Source organism: Rutidosis leptorrhynchoides, chromosome 4 (genome assembly GCF_046630445.1).
Source record: "Rutidosis leptorrhynchoides isolate AG116_Rl617_1_P2 chromosome 4, CSIRO_AGI_Rlap_v1, whole genome shotgun sequence".
In the NCBI taxonomy this organism is placed as follows: Eukaryota; Viridiplantae; Streptophyta; class Magnoliopsida; order Asterales; family Asteraceae; genus Rutidosis; species Rutidosis leptorrhynchoides.
This window is the reverse complement of record NC_092336.1, coordinates 470,104,714-470,129,735: the sequence shown is the minus strand read 5'-3', so window position 1 is coordinate 470,129,735 and position 25,022 is coordinate 470,104,714. Positions and strand designations below refer to the sequence as shown.

At 33.9% G+C, this 25,022-nt stretch overlaps 1 pseudogene; it reads right to left on the bottom strand.

Annotated features, from left to right (window-relative positions):
- LOC139842284 (rhamnogalacturonan I rhamnosyltransferase 4-like) overlaps nucleotides 1-25,022 on the bottom strand; it is a 235,488-nt pseudogene that overhangs the window by 155,209 nt on the left and 55,257 nt on the right.

Genomic DNA, 25,022 nt, shown 5'->3' with positions numbered 1-25,022 from the left:
AAATACTAGTAATGCAGTAGTTGTATTAGAATCTAGTGCTCTCTGATAATAAAGAACAGCCCTAGTCTTATATACTGACTACCCAATTCTAGTAAATTTTTTAAAAATTTTCAAATAAATGAATTCAAAATCATGTTTATACATATTTATGAACGATAAAACTAGGTGTTAACACCGAAATTATTGTTACCTCCGAAAGGACATAAATTGAGAAACAACCCAAAATGTTAGAATTCATTTAAAATGGAATAGAGGACAATAAAAAGGCAAAGAAAGAAAAATAAATGTCAAGTGTGGGAAAAATTTACCAAGTTATTTAAAACATATATCACATATTTTTGTACAAATAACTGAAGATACTTTTGTTTTGGACAATTTTATCAGTTTTACCCAATTTCTTATAATATATTTGAAAGATAAGATGGATCTACAAGATGAATCAATTCCATCATTAAAAGGAAGTAAAGTCTTCCGAAAAAGACACGCGCTTCTTGATTTAGGTCATGAAGTTGTCGTCCAGACCAGTTGTAGAGTCTACAAAAAACCTTGAAAAGTTTTCTCGAAAATCAGCTGGAAATCCACGGACCTCAGCATCAAACAGGGTCGCCAAGTGGTCAAACTTATCCTAACTATGAGAGGATCTGTCTTGTAAAATGGGGAGGGTGCCGTGTAAATTAGCTTGATAAGACTAATGAATCAGACCCCCAGAAAGGATAATCTCCTTAAAGATCAAAAATCAGCTTTTAAGCCTGATATTACTCAATCCTTGAGATTGACTTTTAAAGATTGAGAATTACAAACTCATGGAATTCGATGATATCTAAACTCGAGCTTGAACGAGAAAATATTTTGATCAAAATTACAAACCGATTTGTTTTCTGAAAACCTATTTTCAATGCGTTCATTACCATTGAACGTAAAATCCTAGGAATTTACCTGGAATTCATTAGGTCACCTGAACCAAATCGGGTGTCAACCGTAAGAATGGTGGTTGCATAGCATGGTCGAAGACAGGACCTTATGCCAGACCGAAAAACTATAGGGTGATCTTTACTATTGCTCCTACAAAGGATAGTAATTGCATCCGACACGTTATAGACCATAATTAAAAGCATGTCATGGGACAATGCCTTAACAGTTGCTTGTTCAACGCTTTCCTTTACAACCGGACGGATGTTTACTGAAAGGTAATATACGGGACAAGTATACTGGACGTGTTGCTTTCCCAATACAAGGTTAGCAAGTGGGTGACATAAAACCGCAAGTTTTGAGCTAAAATTTTTAAATATGAAACCCACACAACCCACAAAAACAATTTGTAAACACTGGTGAAGGGTTATTCCGGAAAACTTATCTAGGGTAAAAGCTAGATTGAATTTTCAAAAGATCAAATGTTTTTATAAAGATCCAATTTCCTAAAGGATCTAAATTTTCATAGTCATGTGGGACTGTAAACCACATCGTTACTACCATTGTTCATATCGCCGTATAGAAATCACTGATGTACAAAGTGTGAAGAATAAAGAAGTGATTCTAGTATTTTTATTTCAAGACTATATTGCTTGAGGACAAGCAACGCTCAAGTGTGGGAATATTTGATAATGCTAAAAACGAAGATATATTTCATAGCATTATCTCTCAAGAAAGACAAGCTTTTAGTTGCAATTGTTCTATTTACAAGTAATATTCGTTTAAATAATAAAAGGTAAAGACAAAAGACAGACTTGACGATTTGAAGACGCAAACGACCAAAAAGCTAAAAAGTACAAAGTACAATCAAAATGGTTCAAATTATTGATGAGAAACGTCTCAAAATTACAAGAGTACAAGACACAAAATGCAAAGTACAAGATATTAAATAGTACGCAAGGACGTTTGAAAATCCGGAACCGAGAAATGAACCAACTTTCAGTGCGCGACGCAACGGACCAAAAATTACAAGTCAAATATGCACAAGAATATAATATAATATATATATAATTATATATATTATATATATATTATATATATATATATATATTAAAAAAAATACAGCAGCCCACGTTTAAATCAAGAGATGAGCTGTAATCCATACCTCCGCACTCGCGGAACTTTTGTGAACAAAATATCCGCACTCGCGGAGGTCTACAGTGAAATGTGGGGCTATAAAAGTCGCGCATTCTAATCGAATTTTTAACATCTTTTTCTATTTCCTACTCTATATACATAATATATGTATCCATTATCACTCCAAATATTAATCTCAATTTGTAATTTTAATTTTAAGTTAGTGATAATAATAAGGTTAGGTTAGTCGAATGTTTTAAGGTTTTGTAAGTCGAAACTCTATCCATGTACCGCTACGCTAATAACACCCACTGTAAGTTATGTTTAATTTTGTTGTTAAATTAATGTCTCGTAGCTAAGTTATTATTATGCTTATTTAAATTGAAGTAATCATGATGTTGGTCTAAATATTAAAGACGGGGTAATTGGGCTTTGTACCATAATTGGGGATTGGACAAAAGAACGACACTTGTGGAAATTAGACTATGGGCTATTAATGGGCTTTATATTTTTTTAATTAAATGATAGTTTGTTAATTTAATATAAAGATTTACCTATAAATAACCATATACACTCGATCGGACACGATGGGCGGGATATTTATAAGTACTAATAATCGTTCATTTAACCGGAAACGGGAATGAATTAATAGTTAATGGACTTATTAAAACAGGGGTGAATTATATACAAGGACACTTGGTGTAATTATAGTTTAAGTCTGCAATTAGTTGGAATATTTGACTTCGGATATAAGGATAATTTGACGAGGACACCCGCACTTTATATTTATGACTGATGGACTGTTATGGACAAAAACCAGACGAACATATTGAATAATCCAGGACAAAGGACAATTAACCCATGGTAATAAACTAAAATCAACACGTCAAACATCATGATTACGGAAGTTTAAATAAGCATAATTTATATATTTCATATTTAATTGCACTTTTAATTATCGCACTTTAATTTATTGTCATTTTATTTATCGTACCTTTTAATTATCGCAAATTTTATTTTATCGCAATTTTATTTATCGCAATTTCATTATCGTTATTTACTATACGCTTTAAATTAAGTTATATTTATTTTTAATATTTTACATTAGGTTTTAACTGCGACTAAAGTTTTAAAATCGACAAACCGGTCATTAAACGGTAAAAACCCCCTTTTATAATAATAATTGTAATATATATATTTATTTACAAATATAGTTTTAAAAATATAGCGTTAAACTTGGCGAGTTCCTTGTGGACGAACCGGACTTACTAAAAACTACACTACTGTACGATTAGGTACACTGCCTATAAGTGTTGTAGCAAGGTTTAGGTATATCCACTCTATAAATAAATAAATAACTTGTGTAAAATTGTATCGAATTTAATAGTATTTTGTTGTAAAAATATAACTATTTCGTATACACCTCTACGCACATCATATGCACTCGTATTCGTACTCGTACAATACCCAGCTTCTAAATGTATTTACTATTGGTATATACACTTCAATGATCAGCTCTTAGCAGCACTTGTGAGTCACTTAACATATGTGGGAACCATCATTTGGCAACTAGCATGAAATATCTAACAAAACAACAAAGTAATGGAGCCTATATGGACTCCATTTTCACGCCTCATTTCACCAACCATAAACACACTTTGATTTCCATTTTTATGCATCAAATTACTCTCTCTCAATTACTCTCTTAGTGTTCTAAGTGTTCTTCATCATTTCCTTCATAATCTAGCTCAATCTAGGTAACCTAGATCAACATACAAAACAACTACTCAAGAAAACATCAAGAACACTTTCAAGTTTGCTAGCTTACTTTCAATCTTGCAAATCCATTTTAAGTAATCATCCAACCTCAAGAAATCTTTCTTATTTACAGTAATATATCTCTCTAATTCAAGGTAATACTCATACTCAAACTTTGATTAATTTCTATAACTATAACAATCTTATTTCAAGTGGAAATCTTACTTGAACTTGTTTTCGTGTCATGATTCTACTTCAAAAACTTTCAAGCCATCCAAGGATCCTTTGAAGCTAGATCTATTCTTTTCATTTCGAGTAGGTTTATCCACAAAACTTGAGGTAGTAATGATGTTCATAACATCATTCAAATCATATATATAAAATTATCTTATTCGAAGGTTTAAACTTGTAATCACTAGAACATAGTTTAGTTAATTCTAAACTTGTTCACAAACAAAAGTTAAACCTTCTAACTTGACTTTTAAAATCAACTAAACACATGTTCTATATCTATATGATATGCTAACTTAATGATTTAAAACCTGGAAACACGAAAAACACAGTAAAACCGGACATACGCCGTTGTAGTAACACCGCGGGCTATTTTGGGTTAGTTAATTAAAAACTATGATAAACTTTGATTTAAAAGTTGTTCTTCTGGGAAAATGATTTTTCTTATGAACATGAAACTATATCCAAAAATTATGGTTAAACTCAAAGTGGAAGTATGTTTTTCAAAATGGTCATCAAGGCGTCGTTCTTTCGACTGAAATGACTACCTCTTACAATATTGACTTGTAACCTATATTGCCGACTATAAACTTATACTTTTTCTGTTTAGTTTCATAAATTTCAGTTCATTATGAAACCATAGCAACTTGAATCACTCTAAACGGATTTAAAACGAAGAAATTATGGGTAAAACAAGATTGGATAATTTTGCTTGTTGTAGCTACGTGAAATTTGTAACAAATCTAAACAAATCATAACTTGACTAACTTATATTGTATTATACATGTATTTTAACATATATTATGTAATCTTGGGATACCATAGACACGAATACAAATGTTTTGACATATCATATCGACCCATCTATATATATTATTTGGAACAACCATAGACACTCTATATGCAGTAATGCTGGAGTTAACTATACAGGGTTGAGGTTGATTCTAAATTAATATATATACTTTGAGTTGTGATTGAGTCTGAGACTTGTAGACACTGGGTCGTGGATTGATTCGAGATAATATATATTGCTTTATTTCTGTACATCTAACTGTGGACAACTAGTTGTAGGTTACTAACGAGGACTGCTGACTTAACAAACTCAAATCATTAAAACGTAATAAAAATGTTGTAAATATATTTTGATCATACTTTGATATATATGTACATATTTGTTATAGGTTCGTGAACCAACCCGTGGCCAAGTCTTACTTCCGACGAAGTAAAAATCTGTGAAAGTGAGTTATAGTCCCACTTTTAAAATCTAATATTTTTAGGACTGAGAATACATGCGCTACTTTTATAAATGTTTTACGAAATAGACACAAGTAATCGAAACTACATTATATGGTTGAATGATCAAAGCCGAATATGCCCCTTTTTGCTTGGTAACCTAAGAATTAGTAAACCAGTCTAGTAATTGACGTGAATCTTAAAGATTGATCTATTGGGCCCAACAAACCCCATCCGTTGTAGCAGATGCTTTAGTACTTCGAGTTATTATATCATGTCCGATGGATGTCCCGGAATGATGGGGATATTCTTATATGCATCTTGTTAATGTCGGTTACCAGGTGTTCAACATATAAATGATTTTTATCTCTATGTATGGGATGATGTTTACAAAAAATGGAAATATAAAATCTTGTGGTCTATTATTACGATTGATAAATATATAGGTTAAACCTATAACTCACAAACATTTTTGTTGACGTTTTAAACATGTTTATTCTCAGGTAATTGTTAAGAGCTTCCGCTGTTGCATACTAAATTAAGGACAAGATTTGGAGTCCATGCTTGTATAATATTATTTGAAAACTGCATTCGAAGACATATATTGTTGTGTAATATTATTGTAAACCATTATGTAATGGTCATGTGAGAACGCTATATTTTGATTATCATTATTTGATAATCGTCGTAATATTTTAAACCTTTATCGATAAAATAAAGGTTATGGTTGTTTTAAAAATCAGATGCAGTCTTTGAAAAACATCTCATATAGAGGTCAAAACCTCGCAACGAAATCAATTAATATGGAACGTTTATAATCAATATGAACGGGACATTTCAGTTGGTATCCGAGCGTTGATCTTAGAGAACCAGAATATTGCATTAGTGTGTCTTACCGAGTTTGTTAGGATGCATTAGTGAGTCTGGACTTCGACCGTGTTTTCTTTAAAAACGATTGCTTAACATTTTTTTAGAAACTATATATTATTAACATGTAAATATTATGTGATATATTAATCTCTTAACGTGTTTGATATTGTGTGATAGATATCAACCTCTAGTACAAATCCCATCGACCCACCTAATAATAATGAATAGTCGAATATATTTTGGGAAGATTCACAAATTCTCGAGGAAGAACCGGAAGAGGAAGAACCGGAAGATGAGGAACCGGAAGAAGAGGAACCGGAAGAAGAGGAACCGGAAGAAGAAGAGGTTTCGGAGGATGAAATATTAATACCTACAGTAAAACGATTAAATAAAAGAAAATCCTCAACCAATGGACCAAAGTTAAAAATGGTTAATGGTGTTTCCGTCAAGGAAGCAAAATATTGGGAAAATTACCAATTTTCTGATGAATTGGATCCCGACGAGGATTTTGATGATGTTATAGAAATTACCCCAACTCAATTTAATAAGGAAAAAGAGAATAATAAGGGAAAGGGCATCAAAATAGAGAAACCTGATTCCGACCCCGATGAACTTTATATGTATCGTAAACGCCCGTATTTCTTAGATTTTAACAATAATCCGGGAACATCTAGGCCACCAGGTTTTTCTAAACCATTTGTGAAAATGACGGATCATATAAGAGGATCACCTGTATCCTTAGGAAATTAGCCAAATGAACTAAGTCCGAAGAATAAGAAACGAGTGAGTCGGAATAGAGAGTTGTAATCATGTTGTGTAATATATGTATTGTTGTGTGCTTGTACTTTTAAGATTTATGTAAAAATTGCTTGTATTATTTGTTAATTATCTTTTACGAATCTAATCCTTGTTTATTTTACAGTATAAAACAAAAATGAACGTTAAGGATAGACAACCAGAAATTTTAGAAGACCTACCAGGGGATATGATTGATGAAATCTTGTCTAGAGTCGGGCAGAATTCATCAGCACAATTATTTACGGCAAAATTAGTTTGTCGAACGTTTGAAAGACATTCCAGGCATGCCTTAGTTTATAAAAGGCTTTCCTTTAAAAGATGGGGCATATCACATTGGGGAGACTTTAAGTTACGTCAAGTTTTCTTTAAGGCATTTAGTGCGGGAAACCTAGATGCAATTTTACGCTACGGGTTACGAACCTATCTTGACTCAACATATCCCAACATAGGACTCCGTTCTTTAGAAAGAGCTTCTAACATGCAATATAAAGAAGCATGTTATGCTTACGGGCTAATAATGTTCGCTTCTCATCAAATTGAGAAAAAGAACATTGGGTTACAACTTTTAAATAAAACCTTCCCACAAGTGATGGACTCGGTAGTTGAGGTGAGAAACAAGGTTTTTAGATTGTTACGGGGCTGCTGGGCATTACGTAACCCTCGTCCTTTTGACGACATTACAACATGCTGCCTAGACAACAGTCACAACGGTTATTTTCCACAAGATCAAGGATGGGAAATAATACTAGTAAAACCCGAATGCATGACTTGTTTCTGGACTTATGAATTACGTGTCTTTATTTCTTTTGCTGAACGACTTGCGTATTAACTAGAATTGCCTTTATAGCTGCCGAGTAGTAAAGTTATTATGTGCTATATTTCATCCTATATGTATAAATAGTGGTATTGTATGTTTGTATAATATTGTATAAAAGTTTGAACGCGAAATATTATTGTAATAAGTTTTTCATATAGAAGCGTAGTAGTTGAATTGTATAGTAGCTACTAAGTATGAACTTAATGGGTAGGTATTACCCGAATTAAAACTATAAAATGCTAATATGAAGAAAAAGCTTTTATAAATAAGTTCATATTATGCTACGAAATACTATTGACTACTCTTAAATTCTATATGATTAACTCAATTTTTTTGGCTATTTTTGAAGGAAATGGCACCGACGACTCGTCAGAACTTGAACATGAGTGAGGAAGACTTCCGTGTTTTCCTTGCTGCAAACATAGCCGCAGTACAAGCCGCAATGCAAAATAACAACAATAACTATGGTTCTAGCAGTGGAACTAATTCCACAAGAAATCGTGTAGGATGCTCCTACAAAGAATTCACTGCCTGCAAACCTTTGGAATTTGATGGAACCGAGGGTCCAATCGGATTGAAACGGTGGACCGAGAAGGTTGAATCGGTGTTTTCCATAAGTAAATGTACTGAAGAAGACAAAGTAAAGTATTCTACGCATACCTTCACAGGTACTGCGTTAACATGGTGGAATACCTATCTCGAACAGGTAGGACAAGATGCAGCTTACGCACTACCGTGGTCAGCATTCAAGCAATTGATGAACGAGCAGTATCGTCCCAGAAACGAGGTAAATAATCTCAAGGTAGAGCTTAGAGGATTATGAACGCAAGGTTTTGATGTTACCACATACGAACGACAATTCACAGAGTTGAGCCTATTGTGTCCCAGAACGTTCGAAGACGAAGAAGAGAAGATCGACGCATTTGTAAAAGGGTTACCGGAAAGGATTCAAGAAGATGTGAGTTCACACGAGCCCGCCTCCATACAAAAGGCAAGTCAAATGGCTCACAAACTAGTGAATCAGATCGAAGGAAGGATTAAAGAGCAGGCGGCCGAAGAGGCTAACATGAAACAAGTCAAGAGAAAGTGGGAAGAAACCAGTGACAAGAGTCACCAATATAACAACAACAATCACAACCACAATCGCAATAACTACCCCAAAAACCGCAACATTAATCGCAACAACAACTTCAACAAATGTCCCAACAACAACTACAATAACTGTCCCAACAACAATAACAACAACAACAATAACAATCCCAACAACAATCTCAATAACAACAATGGCAACAAAAACTAAAAACAGCCATGCCAAAGTGTGAAGAGCATCACCAGGGGTTCTGCACGACATTTTGCACCAGGTGTAAAAGAAATGGTCATAGTGCGAGATCTACGGACCAATGCATAACATAACTAAAAAACGAATAATGTCGGAACAAATAACACTGCCATAGTTTGTTTTGGATGTGGAAAACCGGGCCACTTTAATAGAAATTGCCCGAATCAGGGGCATACTAATGGGCAGGGCCGCGAAAGAGTTTTCAATATTAATACAACAGAAGCGCAGGAAGACCCGGAGCTTGTTACGGGTACGTTTCTTATTGACAATAAATCTGCTTATGTTTTATTTTATTCGGGTACGGATAGAAGCTATATGAGTAGAGATTTTTGTGCTAAACTAAGTTGCCCACCGATGCCCTTGGATAATAAATTTTTACTCGAATTAGCAAACGGTAAAGTAATTACAGCAGATAATATATGTCAAAATCGAGAAATTAAACTGGTTAGCGAAACATTTAAGATTGACTTGATACCAGTAGAGTTAGGGAGTTTTGATGTGATAATCGATATGGACTGGTTGAAAGAAGTGAAAGCAGAGATCGTTTGTTACAAAAATGCAATTCGCATTATACGAGAAAAAGGAAAACCCTTAATGGTGTACGGAGAAAAGAGCAACGCGAAGTTAAATCTTATTAGTAACCTGAAGGCACAAAAACTAATAAGAAAAGGTTGCTATACTGTGCTAGCACACGTCGAGAAAGTCAATTCCGAAGAAAAGAACATCAATGATGTTCCCGTCGCAAAAGAATTTCCCGATGTATTTCTGAAAGAATTACCGGGACTACCTCCACACCGATCTGTTGAATTTCAAATAGACCTTGTACCGGGAGCTGCACCAATAGCTCGTGCTCCATACAGACTCGCACCCAGCGAAATGAATGAACTTCAGAGCCAATTACAAGAACTTTTAGAGCGTGGTTTCATTCGACCAAGCATATCACCGTGGGGAGCTCCTGTTTTGTTTGTCAAAAATAAATATGGTACATTTAGATTATGTATCGACTATAGAGAGTTGAACAAACTTACCATCAAGAACTGTTACCCACTACCAAGAATCGATAATTTATTTGATCAGCTGCAAGCTTCGTCAGTGTACTCGAAGATTGATTTACGTTTTGGATATCATCAAATGCGGGTGAAGGGGGATGATATTCCAAAAACTGCTTTTAGAACGCGTTATGGTCATTACGAGTTTATGGTTATGTCGTTTGGGTTGACTAACGTACCAGCTGTGTTCATGGACCTTATGAACCGAGTGTGTGGACCATACCTTGACAAGTTTGTCATTGTTTTCATCGATAACATACTTATTTACTCAAAGAATGATCAAGAACAAGAAGAACATTTGAGAAAAGTGCTAGATTTATTAAGGAAAGAAAAACTGTACGCTAAGTTTTCAAAGTGTGCATTTTGGTTGGAAGAAGTTCAATTCCTCGGACACATAGTGAACAAAGAAGGTATTTAGGTGGATCCAGCAAAGATTGAAACCGTTGAAAAATGGAAAACCCCAAAAACTCCGAAGCATATACGCCAATTTTTAGGATTGGCTGGTTACTACAGAAGGTTCATCCAAGATTTTTCCAAAATAGCAAAACCTTTGACTGCATTAACGCATAAAGGGAAGAAATTTGAATGGAAGGATGAGCAGGAGAAAGCGTTTCAATTATTGAAGAAAAAGTTAACTACGGCACCTATATTGTCATTGCCTGAAGGGAATGATGATTTTGTGATATATTGTGACGCCTCAAAGCAAGGCCTCGGCTGTGTATTAATGCAATGATCGAAGGTAATTGCTTATGCGTCTAGACAATTGAAGATTCACGAGCAAAATTATACGACTCACGATTTGGAATTGGGCGCTGTTGTTTTTGCATTAAAGACTTGGAGGTACTACTTATATGGGGTCAAAAGTATTATATATACCGACCACAAGAGTCTCCAACATATATTTAATCAGAAACAACTGAACATGAGACAGCGTAGGTGGATTGAACTGTTGAATGATTACGACTTTGAGATTCGTTACCACCCGGGGAAGGCAAATGTGGTAGCTGACGGCTTGAGCAGAAAGGATAGAGAACCTATACGAGTAAAAGCTATGAACATAATTATTCATACTAACCTTACTACTCAAATAAAGGAGTCTCAATAGGGAGTTTTAAAAGAGGGAAGTTTGAAGAATGAAATACCCAAAGGATCGGAGAAACATCTTAATATTCGGGAAGACCGAACCCGGTATAGGGCTGAAAGAATTTGGGTACCAAAGTTTGGAGATGTGAGAGAAATGGTACTTAAGGAAGCACATAAAACCAGATACTCAATACATCCCGGAGCGGGAAAGATGTATAAAGATCTCAAGAAGCACTTTTGGTGGCCGGGTATGAAAGCCGATATTGCTAGATATGTGGGAGAATATTTGACGTGTTCTAAGGTCAAAGCGGAACATCAAAAACCATCAGGTCTACTTCAACAACCTGAAATCCTGGAATGGAAATGGGAAAACATTACCATAGATTTTATTACTAAATTGCCAAGGACTGCAAGTAGTTATGATACTATTTGGGTAATAGTCGATAGTCTCACCAAGTCAGCACACTTTCTGCCAATGAGAGAAGATGATAAAATGGAGAAGTTGGCGAGATTATACTTGAAGGAAGTTGTATCTAGACATGGAATACCAATCTCTATTATCTCTTATAGAGATGGCAGATTTTTTTCAAGGTTTTGGCAGACATTACAACAAGCATTGGGAACTTGTCTAGACATGAGTACTGCCTATCATCCACAAACCGATGGGCAGAGTGAAAGAATGATACAGACTCTTGAAGACATGCTACGAGCATGTGTTATTGATTTTGGAAATGGTTGGGATTGACATCTACCATTAGCAGAATTTTCCTACAACAACAGTTACCACTCGAGTATCAAAATGGCACCGTTCGAGACACTTTATGGTAGAAAGTACAGATCTCCAATTTGTTGGAATGAATTGGGGGATAGACAGATTACGGGTCCTGAGATAATCCAAGAAACTACAGAGAAAATCATTCAAATTCAACAACGGTTGAAAACCGCTCAGAGTCGACAAAAGAGCTACGCGGACCTTAAAAGGAAAGATATAGAATTTGAAATTGGAGAGATGGTCATGCTTAAGGTTTCACCTTGGAAAGGCGTTGTTCGATTTGGTAAACGGGGGAAACTAAATCCAAGATACATTGGACCATTTAAGATTTTAGATCGTGTCGGACCAGTAGCCTACCGACTTGAATTACCTCAACAACTCGCCAATGTACATAATACCTTTCACGTCTCGAATCTGAAGAAGTGTTTAGCTAAAGAAGATCTCACTATTCCTTTAGACGAAATTAAAATCAATGAAAAACTACAATTCATTGAAGAACCCGTCGAAATAATGGATCGTGAGGTTAAAAGGCTCAAGCAAAATAAGATACCAATCGTCAAGGTTCGATGGAATGCTCGTAGGGGACCCGAGTTCACCTGGGAGTGTGAAGATCAAATGAAGCTGAAATACCCGTACTTATTTTTAGAAGATTCGTCAACACCTTCAACAGCTTAAAATTTCGGGACGAAATTTATTTAACGGGTAGGTACTGTAGTGACCCGAACTTTTCCATGTATATATATATATATAATGATATTGGTATATTTACATGATTAAATGTTTTCAACATGTTAAGCAATCAAACTTGTTAAGACTTGATTATTTGAAATATTTCATGTAGACAATTGACCACCCAAGTTGACCGGTGATTCACGAACGTTGAAACTTGTAAAAACTATATGTTGATATATATATGGACATATATATATATATATATATATAGTTAACATGATTTTATGATAGGTAAGTATCTCACTAGGTATATTAACAATGAGTTATATACATAAAATGAGACCATTGAATTAAGAAACTCGAAATGATATATATAATGATTATCGTTATGACAACATCTTACTAAGTACATATGTATCATATTAAGATATTGTTACACTATATTTAACATGATAAAATGATAATTAATTATATCATTAAGTATGTTAACAATGAACTACATATGTAAAACAAGACTACTAACTTAAGGATTTCAAAACGAGACATATATATAACGATTATCGTTGTAACGACACTTTAATGTATATATATCATATTAAGATATATTAATACATCATAATATCATGATAATGTAATAATTTAACATCTCATTAGATATAATAAATAATGGGTTAACAATATTAAATGAGATCGTTAACTTAAAGTTTTCAAAACAACACTTACATGTAACGACTAACGATGACTTAACGACTCAGTTAAAATGTATATACATGTAGTGTTTCAATATGTATTCATACACTTTTTAAAGACTTCAAGAAACTTATCAAAGTACTTCTACTTAACAAAAATGCTTACAATTACATCCTCATTCATTTTCATTAACAATTCTACTCGTATGCACTCGTATTCGTATTCGTACAATACCCAGCTTCTAAATGTATTTACTATTGGTATATACACTTAAATGATCAGCTCTTAGCAGCCCTTGTGAGTCACCTAACACATGTGGGAACCATCATTTGGCAACTAGCATGAAATATCTAACAAAACAACAAAGTAATGGAGCCTATATGGACTCCATTTTCACGCCTCATTTCACCAACCACAAACACACTTTAATTTCCATTTTTATGCATCAAATTACTCTCTCTCAATTACTCTCTTAGTGTTCTAAGTGTTCTTCATCATTTCCTTCATAATCTAGCTCAATCTAGGTAACCTAGATCAACATACAAAATAACTACTCAAGAAAACATCCAGAACACTTTCAAGTTTGCTAGCTTACTTTCAATCTTGCAAATCCATTTTAAGTAATCATCCAACCTCAAGAAATCTTTCTTATTTACAGTAAGATATCTCTCTAATTCAAGGTAATACTCATACTCAAACTTTGATTCAATTTCTATAACTATAACCATCTTATTTCAAGTGAAAATCTTATTTCAAGTGGAAATCTTACTTGAACTTGTTTTCGTGTCATGATTCTACTTCAAGAACTTTCAAACCATCCAAGGATCCTTTGAAGCTAGATCTATTTTTCTCATTTCCAGTAGGTTTATCCACCAAACTTGAGGTAGTAATGATGTTCATAACATCATTCAAATCATATATATAAAATTATCTTATTCGAAGGTTTAAACTTGTAATCACTAGAACATAGTTTAGTTAATTCTAAACTTGTTCGTAAACAAAAGTTAATCTGTGATGACCCGTCCTAATCCACCTGGACGAATACATCAACATCTGGTCCCATTGCGAGGTATTTGACCTCTATGTGATACGTTTTGTAACATTGCATTCGTTTTAAAAGGTAATTCATAAATGAATATATAAATTCCAGGTTTTTAACATCTGATGATTCCTACGTATAGACAATCACCATTTAAATGGTTTACAATAATACATTTGTTGACAATAGAGTCAAAATAAGGTACACGGTAATGGTTTGGTGAATGCAAGTTTCTTGTATATAGCATGTATGACTCCAAGCACATAACTTGTATCACGTATCAGCAAATAGCAGAAGACTTCTAGAAACCTGAGAATAAACATGCTTCAAGTGTCAACACAAAGGTTGGTGAGTTCATAGTTTTAATATTACACATAATCCGTATATCAATGTGGATTACAAAAGTTCAGTTGTTTTATTCAAAACGTTTATCAATATGTTTTAACATTTCAAATCATCTGTATGTAAAGGTTGATCACAAGATCTCAGTTGTTTTATCCAAAACATTTATCAATAGGTTTTACATAAAAGGTGGACCACAAGATTTTAGTTGTTTCATCCGAAACGTTTATCAATCGGTTCTACAAAATTGAGCACCCTGGTAACTAAACTTTAACGTTTATATAATTTGTACCCTTTGTATAATCATCTTAATAATACACGCAAACCAACGTGTACGCTTCTCAAATAGCATACGTCCGTTAAAAGGCTAGTGCTCTAGCTCGGACGGGGATATCAAGCCCTATGGATCCATATACTACTACTCGTGCCCACCAGTTCTTATAACTGGCAGTTACTAGTTACCAAAGCTAAGGGATTTTCGGTTCAAACTCAGTGTAGAATTTAGTATGTACTTGTATCCATTGCGTTTAAAATAAAGTGCATGTATTCTCAGCTCAAAAATATAGATTGCAAAAGCAATTAAAAATGGAGCAAATGAAACTCACGCATATAAATATTGTATATCGGTTAATAAAGCATTTGCATGTATTCTCAGCCCAAAAATGTAGAGAGTAAAAGGGATCTTATGAAACTCACTCAAATCAGTTTTAGTTTTTGTATTCATTTTATAAAACAGCGCATGTATTCTCAGCCCAAAAATATGTATAAAAAGGGATCAATGAACTCACTGTTTTATATTGATATACAATATTGCAGGAAAGCACGTAGACGCATCGGAGATGATAAACACGAGGTTTGATTCACAAAAATACCCCCGAACATTCCCATAACCTCCTTGGTAATAACCCATATTTTCCTTAGCTCTAGCTCGCTCGGAAACTCGTTTTGAAAATTACTTGGACAGCACTCCGTCGTAATATTTTATGTACATTATTATTTTTGTATCGCAAAAATAATAACACTAATAATAAAAATAATAAGATTAATAATAATCTTATTAATAATAATAATAATATAATAATAATAATAATAATAATAATAATAATAATAATAATAATAATAATAATAATAATAATAATAATAATAAATAAAATAAATACGGAGTAATATATGTTAAAACAGAAGCAGAATGATCGAGTTTTTATAGGTGTGGCCTGTCCCCAGACCCCATGCGATCGCATGGTTCTGAAGGCCATTGGCCATGCGATCGCATGGCCCATTTTTCCAGCTCACATAATTTTGTCCTAATGCTTGTCGACATAATTAAATAATATATATATAATATATAATTTAAATTAATTAATTATATATTATATTTTATTCCCGTGCATAGTTGATTTGTAATTTTTGTTCCGATAAGTCGTACATCATCACTTGACTTATGTCCCGGTTCCGGTTTTTTGAATGTCCTTTCGTACCTTTAGAAAACTTGCATTTTACGTTTCGTTTCACGTACCTTTGTCAAAATATAGCCTTAAGTTATCCATAAACTATACCACTCAAAGTATATCTTAAACTTTAGAGTGTTTTGGTCATTTACTTCTATAAATCATCGTCTCACTATTTGTTAAAATACATTTTTAAAATAGTGTTTTACTGTAGCAATTCAATGTAGCAAAGTAAATTTTACTGTAGCAAATAGTGATTTTCGAAAACACTGTAGCATTTTGGGTACTGTAGTAATTTGAAAATACTGTAGCAAATTAGTGTTTTACTTGTTCATCTTAAACGTTTTAGTTAACTTATCTAAATATCAATCGAATCAATAATCGAATGTTACTATCGTTTACTAAATAACTTGAAATCATATATATTCAAATAGATATATAAACCAATAAGTTTAATGTACGGTAACATGCAATTAAAACTTTGTTACATTTTCAAGTTATAGTATATATATGTATCTATTTACATATAATGGTTCGCGAATCGTTGAGAACAACTGAAGGGTATTTGAATAGTTTAAAATTTTTGAGATTCAGTTTTACAAACTTTACTTATCGTGTCGAAATCATTAATCATTTAAGATTAAGTTTAAATTTAGTCGAAATTTCCGGGTCATCACATAATCCTTCTAAATTGACTTTTAAAATCAACTAAACACATGTTCTATATCTATATGATATGCTAACTTAATGATTTAAAACCTGGAAACACGAAAAACACCGTAAAACCGGACATACGCCGTTGTAGTAACACTGCGGGCTATTTTGGGTTAGTTAATTAAAAACTATGATAAACTTTGATTTGAAAGTTGTTCTTCTGGGAAAATGATTTTTCTTATGAACATGAAACTATATCCAAAAATCATGGTTAAAATCAAAGTCGAAGTATGTTTTTCAAAATGGTCATCAAGACGTCGTTCTTTCGACTGAAATGACTACCTCTTACAATATTGACTTGTAACCTGTATTTCCGACTATAAACTAATACTTTTTCTGTTTAGTTTCATAAATTTCAGTTCATTATGAAACCATAGCAACTTGAATCACTCAAAACGGATTTAAAACGAAGAAATTATGGGTAAACAAGATTGGATAATTTTGCTTGTTGTAGCTACGTGAAATTTGCAACAAATCTATACAAATCATAACTTGACTAACTTATATTGTATTATACATGTATTTTAACATATATTATGTAATCTTGGGATACCATAGACACGAATACAAATGTTTTGACATATCATATCGACCCATCTATATATATTATTTGGAACAACCATAGACACTCTATATGCAGTAATGCTGGAGTTAGCTATACAGGGTTGAGGTTGATTCCAAATTTATATATATACTTTGAGTTATGATCGAGTCTGAGACTTGTAGACACTGGGTCGTGGATTAATTCGAGATAATATATATTGCTTTATTTCTGTACATCTAACTGTGGACAACTAGTTGTAGGTTACTAACGAGGACTGCTGACTTAACAAACTCAAATCATTAAAATGTAATAAAAATATTGTAAATATATTTTGATCATACTTTGATATATATGTACATATTTGTTATAGTTTCGTGAATCAACCCGTGGCCAAGTCTTACTTCCCGACGAAGTAAAAATATGTGAAAGTGAGTTATAGTCCCACTTTTAAAATCTAATATTTTTGGGACTGAGAATACATGCGCTAATTTTATAAATGTTTTACAAAATAGACACAGTAATCGCAATTACATTATATGGTTGAATGATCGAAGCCGAATATGCCCCTTTTTGCTTGGTAACCTAAGAATTAGTAAACAGTCTACTAATTGACGCGAATCCTAAAGATAGATCTGTTGGGCCCAACAAACCCCATCCGTTGTAGCGGATGCTTTAGTACTTCGAGTTATTATATCATGTTCGATGGATGTCCCGGAATGATGGGGATATTCTTATATGCATCTTGTTAATGTCGGTTACCAGGTGTTCACCATATGAATGATTTTTATCTCTATATATGGGATGATGTTTACAAAAAATGGAAATATAAAATCTTGTGGTCTATTATTACGATTGATAAATATATAGGTTAAACCTATAACTAACCAACATTTTTGTTGACGTTTTAAGCATGTTTATTCACAGGTAATTGTTAAGAGCTTCCGCTGTTGCATACTAAATTAAGGACAAGATTTGGAGTCCATGCTTGTATAGTATTGTTTGAAAACTGCATTCGAAGACATATATTGTTGTGTAATATTATTGTAAAGCATTATGTAATGGTTGTGTTAGAACGCTATATTTTGATTATCATTATTTGATAATCATCGTAATATTTTAAACCTTTATCGATAAAATAAAGGTTATGGTTGTTTTAAAAATCGAATGCAGTCTTTGAAAAACGTCTCATATAGAGGTCAAAACCTCGCAACGAAATCAATTAATATGGAACATTTATAATTAATATGAACGGGACATTTCAAGATATTCCAAAGTCAACTTTTCGTACAAGATACAGTCATTACAAGTTTTTAGTTATGTCATTCGGGTTGACAAATGCGCCCGCGATATTCATGGATTTAATGAATCGGGTGTGCAGACAGTTTCTCGACAAATTCGTGATAGTATTTATCGATGATATTTTGATTTATTCAAAGACAGAATCAGAACATGCTACACATCTGAGACAAGTGTTAGAACTGTTGAAACGAGAAAGGTTGTACGCCAAATTTTCTAAAGGTGAGTTTTGGTTAAGAGAAGTGCAGTTTTTGGGTCACGTTATCTGCCAAGAGGGTATCAAAGTCGATCCATCTAAAATAGAAGCGGTAATGATTTGGAATTCATCAAAGACTCCGATAGAGATTAAGAGTTTTCTAGGTTTAGCTGGTTACTACCGAAGGTTTATTAAAGATTTCTCAAAGATCGCGGGTCCATTGACCAAGTTAACCAGGAAAGATGTAACTTTTCGATGGAGCGATGAGCAAGAAAATGCCTTCCAGACATTGAAACGGTTGTTGTGCCAAGCTCCGATTTTAGCGTTACCTGAGGGTACAGAAGATTTCGTTGTGTATTGTGATGCGTCATTAGCCGGATTGGGTTGTGTGTTAATGTAGAGAGAGAAAGTTATTGCCTATGCCTCAAGACAGTTGAAAACTCATGAGAAGAATTATCTGACACATGATCTAGAGTTGTCTGCAGTTGTATTTGCGATGAAATTATGGAGACATTATCTTTACGGCACTCATTGTGTGATTTGTACTGACCACAAGAGTCTTCAGCATATATTTTCGCAGAAAGAATTAAACATGCGTCAGAGACGGTGGCAAGAGCTAATCAAGGATTATGATTGTGAAATTCGTTATCATCCAGGAAAGGCAAATGTAGTTGCAGATGCTTTGAGTCGAAAGAAATCCCCTGACAATGTAAAATTCATGCGAATTGAGATCGTGTCAGATTTGATTGATCGATTAAAGATAGCACAACTAGAAGCCTTGAAGGATGAACATTTGAAATCTGAGATATTAGTAAAGCAAAAAGTGGATTTAATTGATGATTTTCGTGGATTAAAGACTTTGAGTAACAGAATTTGGGTTCCTTTGCTCGGAGGATTGAGGGATTTAATCTTGAATAAAGCGCACAAATCGAGATTGTCTATCCATCCTGGAAGTACGAAGATGTATCATGATCTGAAACCTTTATATTGGTGGCCAACAATGAAGAAAGATATCGCGCATTACGTGGAAAAGTGTCATATATGCGCTCAAGTAAAAGCTGAACATCAGAAACCTTACAGGTCATTACGTCAACTTGAGATTCCTCAGTGGAAGTGGGAGCACATAAGATGGATTTTGTAACAAAGTTACCCCGAACCCAGAAAGGTCATGACATGATTTGGGTGATAGTTGACAGATTGACTAAAAGTGCGCATTTTCTGGCCACAACCGAGACAGCTTCACTCAGCAAGTTAGCCCAACTATATGTGAATGAGATTATAGTTCGACATGGAATACCATTATCTATTGTATCAGATAGAGACTCGAGGTTCGGGTCTAATTTTTGGCAGAGTTTACAAGAGAATTTGGGTACTCGAGTTAATCTCAGCACAGCGTATCATCCTCAAACAGACGGTCAAAGTGAACGTACTATTTAAATGTTAGAGGATATGTTAAGATCTTGTGTATTAGAGTATGGAGGATCGTGGGATTCTCATCTACCTTTGATTGAATTCGCTTACAACAACTCGTATCACTCTAGTATAGGCATGCCGCCCTATGAAATGCTCTATGGTCGTCGCTGTAGAATGCCGACTTATTGGTTAGAAGCTGGAGAGAAACAGTTTGCGGGTCCAGAGATTGTACAGTTAACTGCAGAGAAAGTGGCAATTGCACGCGAGAAATTGAAAGCCGCAAGAGATAGACAAAAGATGTACGCCGATCCGCGCAGACGGCCAGTTATTTTCACCGTAGGTGAACAAGTATACTTGAAAGTATCGCCTGGAAAGGAGTCATTTGTTTTGGTAAAAGAGGCAAGTTAGCTCCGAGGTACATTGGGCCATTTAAAATACAACAGGTGTTGAATGATTAGACAGTAGTATTAGATCTTCCTGCTGAGTTAGCTGGTATTCATAACACATTCAATGAGTGTTATCTTCGTAAGTGCAAAGTAGACGATGAAAGTCAGATTCTACCACTACAAGATTTGAGAGTTGATATGAATAAGAAGTTAGTGGAAGAGCCTGTAAGAATAGTAGACAAGAAGATTACTAAGTTACGGCATAAGCAAATACCAATGGTATTAGTTGAGTGGAAGCACATCTTAGGTTCAAACCTAACATGGGAGACACAAGAGTTGATGAGAACTCGTTACCCTCGTTTGTTTGACCTTGACCAGATTTCGAGGACGGAATCTCCTTTAAGGGGATAGATTTGTAACAACCTCACATTGAACCTAGTGGTAATTGTCCTAATTGCCCTTGTGTGTTATTATATGTTATTTTAATAACTATATGTATATAATTATTTAATTATATAGTTGAGACCAGTTTGTGACAAGGGTCACAGAACAGGTTTGTTTATTTAATTTGGACATCGTTTGGATCACTTAATGTGGTGTTTCGTATTTCAGATAACTGGTAAATACCCGTGTGTATCACGGAAGAGGTTTCCTCTTCATGAAGAAACCCCATTGTGCCTTATATGCATCTGCTTCTTTTATTTCCATTTTTGGAAATTTCTATACACACACGCATACGCTCCTAAATCTCAAAAACCCTAACCTTTGATTCTCGTTTTTGTGTTAAATTGAAGTTGGGAAATCATACCTTGTGATTTCACGAATCTAACAAGGTAAAATAATCAGATTTTCATAGCCAAATCAGTTTGCAAAATGGGTTTTTGTTTAGGTTTTGGTAAAAGTGGGTTTTGAATCAAAAAGTGATTTGAATGTGTTGTTTATGTCAAACTGATGTTAGAAAACGTTTGTATATGAGTTATATATGTTTCCTAAGTGATTTGTAGTGTCAAAATAGTGCAAAAACAAGATTTAGGGTTAAAAATCACGAAAACAGCGACCTAATGCTGATGAACAGCTCCCGTACGGTTGCAGGATGCATCCGTGTTACGGGGTGTATTCGGGACATTTTGGGTGCATCCGTGCGGTTTCAGGGTGCATCCGTACGGTTGTAAGTCCATCCGTACGGTTGCAGGGTGCAACCGCACGGTTGCAGTCCGGCAGATTTTTGGAAAACTTGTTTTGGCCGTAACTTTCAAACCGTAACTCCGTTTTTGATGAATAAACTACCGTTGGAAACGTAATGAGATTTAATTTCTAATGGTGAAGTTTTGAAATACTGTATCAAAGTTTATTTTTGGTCAAAATAATGGAATAGCGTGTATGCCTCGTTCTACACGCGTGGAATAGTTGCAATTGAATGGGAAACCATGTAAACTTGTCATATATGGATATATTAGGCTATATGATGTTATTTAGAGTATGAATTGATGATGTTATTGGTTAGATATGTACTAACTTGAGATATGGTATTCTCAGGTAATAAGGGAACGGAGAAAGCTCAGTAATATAAGACTTCTGAGTTCTTGCTGTTTATCAGGTGAGTGGGACTATCTTAACTGTTATATGTATGTAGTAGCGAGTTATTGATAATGCTAAAAACGAACATATATTTCATAGCATTATCCTTCAAGAAAGACAAGCTTTTAGTTGCAATTATTCTATTTACAAGTGATATTTGTTTAAATAATAAAAGGTGAAGACAAAAGACAGATTCGACGATTTGAACACGCAAACGACCAAAAAGCTAAAAAGTACAAAGTACAATCCAAGTGGTTCAAATTATTAATGAGAAACGTCTAGAAATTACAAGAGTACAAGCCGCAAAACGCAAAGTACAAGATATTAAATTGTACGAAAGGATGTTCGAAAATCCGGAACCACGACATGAACCAACTTTCAACGCGCAACGCAACGGAGCTGAAAGTACAAGTCAACTACGCACATAAATATAATATAATATATATATATATATATATATATATATATATATATATATATATATATATATATATATATATATATATATATATATATATATATATATAATTATATAAAATTATATATATTATATTATATTATTAAATAAAAACGTCGGCAAACAAGAAAACAAAAGTATGTGAGCTGTCCCAGGGGCCATGCGATCATATGGCCAGGAAGACCAAATTCCATGCGATCGCATGGCTGTAACAGTGAGGCCAGGTCCTATAAAAAGGCAGTTTGCTTGACGTTTTATACAAAAAAAATATTCAATCAACTCTCTGATCTCTCTCATATATATTTATATTTATATTTTATAATTATAATTTTAATATTAAGTTAATAATAATAATAATAATAATAAGGTTATAGTGGTGAATGTTTTAAGTTTGTAAGTCGAAATTCTGTCCGTATAACACTACGGGATTAATACTCATTGTAAGTTATGTTCAACCTTTTTAAATTAATGTCTCGTAGCTAAATTATTATTATGTTTATTTAAGCCGAAGAAATCGTGATGTTGGACTAAATATTAAGACGGGGTTATTGGGCTTTGGACCATAATTGGGGTTTGGACAAAAGACTGACACTTGTGGAAATTAGACTATGGGCTATTAATGGGCTTTATATTTGTTTAACTGAATGATAGTTCGTTAATTTAATATAGAAATTTACAATTTGACGTATCTATAAATAACCACATACACTCGATCGGATACGATGGGCGGGATATTTATAAATACTAATAATCGTTCATTTGACCGGACACGGGAATGGATTAATAGTCAATGGACTCATTAAAACAGGGGTGGATTACATACAAGGACACTTGGTGTAATTGTTAACAACGTATTAAAACCTTGGGTTACACACAGTCGATAACCTGGTGTAATCATTAACAAATTATTAAGACTTTGTTACAGTTTAAGTCCCCAATTAGTTGGAATATTTGACTTCGGGTATAAGGGTAATTTGGTGAGGACACTCGCACTTTATATTTATGACCGATGGACTATTATGGACAAAAACCAGATAGAAATATCGAATAATCCAGGACAAAGGACAATTAACCCATGGTAATAAATTAAAATCAACACGTCGAACATCATGATTACGGAAGATTAAATAAGCATAATTCCTTTATTTTATATCTCATCGCACTTTTATTTATCGTCATTTTATTTTTCGTACTCCAAATTATTGCACTTTTAATTATCGTACTTTTATTTATCGCACTTTTATTTATCATCATTTACTTTACGCTTTAAATTAAGTTATATTTATATTTAATATTTTACATTAGGTTTTAACTGTGATTTAAATTTAAATCTTAAAATCGACAAACCGGTCATTAAACGGTAAAACCCCCCTTTTATAATAATAATAATAATACTACTTATATTTATATATTTATATACAAATATAGTTTAAAATAAATATAGCGTTAAACTTAGCCAGGTCCCTGTGTAACGAAACGGACTTACTAAAAACTACACTACTCTACGATTAGGTACACTGCCTATAAGTGTTGTAGCAAGGTTTAGGTATATCCATTCTATAAATAAATAAATAACTTGTGTAAATTGTATCGTATTTAATAGTATTTCGTAGTAAAAATTAATAGTATTACGTACCCCTTCGCTTTAACATTAGTTATGCTACTGTTGTCCTACCATGTTTTACCTGATGAGTTAGCATATGATGTTTATGCTTATGTGATGATTATGTGCACTTGGGTATTATCAGCTATGATGTCTAGTCGGTAATCAGCTTTGGGTATAAAGCTGAGCATAAGGTCAACCTTGCTGTCAGGTTGGGTTCAAGAGTTACTATTCGTGTAGTATAGTTTGAATGACGCATCCCCTGCGTCCGGATTACTATGCAAGGGAGAAAGTAACAGGAACTTTCGGTAAACTCTAGCTCGATCAACTAGTAGTTAATGGCCCGTGCAAGCCGTCGAGCCTAGTGTTACAATTCTGGTTTACCTTGTTGATGTTATGTCTTTGTGCTTAGCTTGATGCTAGATACCTATGACTATTAGGATAATTCCATTCACTTAGCTTTATGCTAACCCCCCCCCCCCCCCCCCACACACACACACAGAGTTCCTCCCTTGCAGGTTAAGTTTTGCATGCTATAGTTTTGGGAGTGGTTGCTTTTGGATATGTTTGGGAGACTACACTCTGATGTTTATATTTCGATACCTATATGTGTGTAAAAATTTTTGGTTAACGTAACACCTGGATGAC